General features: G+C 54.2%; 1 protein-coding gene across 1 annotated transcript in view; it reads left to right on the forward strand.

Moving 5' to 3' along the window:
* The window catches only part of ADA (adenosine deaminase), a gene marked incomplete at its 5' end in the record, with an annotated part of 12,800 nt that overhangs the window by 7,377 nt on the left and 4,148 nt on the right, over positions 1-1,275 (forward strand). The gene's annotated exons all lie outside the window — the stretch shown is intronic.

Raw genomic sequence — 1,275 nt, forward strand, 5'->3', positions numbered from 1 at the left:
GGAAAAAGCCGCGGCCAAGGGTGGAAGAGACTGGCCTTTCCAGTCAGGCAGAGATCACCCGAGGAGCAGAGAAGCAGCTGCATGTTTGAAGTGTTTTTATCTGATCATCCCAAATGCAGATACTGGAATGGCTTCAGGAGCCTGATCCAGACTCTCACTAGACCTCAGCACTTTGCAGCAGCTCCAAGGGAGAGCTTCGCGCCTCCTTCCACTTTGCTGTTGGCAGCTTGGGGTTTTTTGGTCCCCTGCAGCGATGAGAGAGGAGGTTGTGCATCATGACTGCCAAAAAGGGTGGTGGTTTGCAAGCAGCACTTGGGCCTGAAACCACATGGGGCTTTCTCTTGGGGCCTCTGCCCCCATCAGCGGGAGCTGACTCCAGCTCCGCCTGCGCTGCTGCGCTGCGTGAACTGTGCTTATAAACTGAGGCATGGGCACAGGGTCTTACTGACTGAGGGGTGGTCGCGTCTCATCCTGCCCTGGTGTGCCAGCACCACCCAGGTCCATACTGCTCCATCTGAAGGATGCACCTTGTCTCTGTGCTGGGGTCTTGCTCAGGCTCTGAGATGCTGAAGAAAACCCCGCTCCCGCCTGTCAGCCTCTCTGGGCCTGCATGGCAGGGAAGTGCCTCCCCATAAATGGTGCTGTTAAGCTCCATGGGGTATGTAATGCATCCAGGGAAATTGGAAAGACTTCTGGTGTCCCTCAAGAAGGCATCTTCTGCCTGGGAGCTCTCAGGGTTGCTGGAGGGGAAAGAGCAGATAACAGCAAAAGCTTGACTATGGCTGCTGACTGGAGGAGCAGCACGAAGTGTAGAGTGAAGGATCCCAGGATCACCATGGCCAAGGAAGCAGGAGATCCTTGGAGGATAAGTCCTCAGACAATTGGGTTGAAAAAGGGATCTAAGCACTCCAGGATTGTTATGCCCATATGTACAGTGGCAACAAGGTCCCTCCTGGATGGAGTGGCTCAGGCTTTGGAGCCAGGAGGGTTACTGGGAAGGGGTCCCAGTGCATGTGCTCTTCTGCCCCCTACCCAGTTCCTGTTGACATAGTTAAGGACGAAAGTGTCAAAAATGAGTTGTTTGGGAAAATGCAACACCTACTCAAATGCAGAGAGCACAGCACCTTTCGGGTCGAGGCAACAGGGCTCTTCTGTAGCTGTCCCAGACAGAGCCTGTCCTGACCTTTGCTGGGCTTGGGTGTGCAGCACGTGAGGAGCTGAAAATTGAGTAACTAAAAAACCACGATGATGAGTGCAAAGCCCTGAAGGAGTGCC

This window comes from Buceros rhinoceros, unplaced genomic scaffold (assembly GCF_000710305.1).
Source record: "Buceros rhinoceros silvestris isolate BGI_N320 unplaced genomic scaffold, ASM71030v1 scaffold8531, whole genome shotgun sequence".
Lineage (NCBI taxonomy): Eukaryota > Metazoa > Chordata > Aves > Bucerotiformes > Bucerotidae > Buceros > Buceros rhinoceros.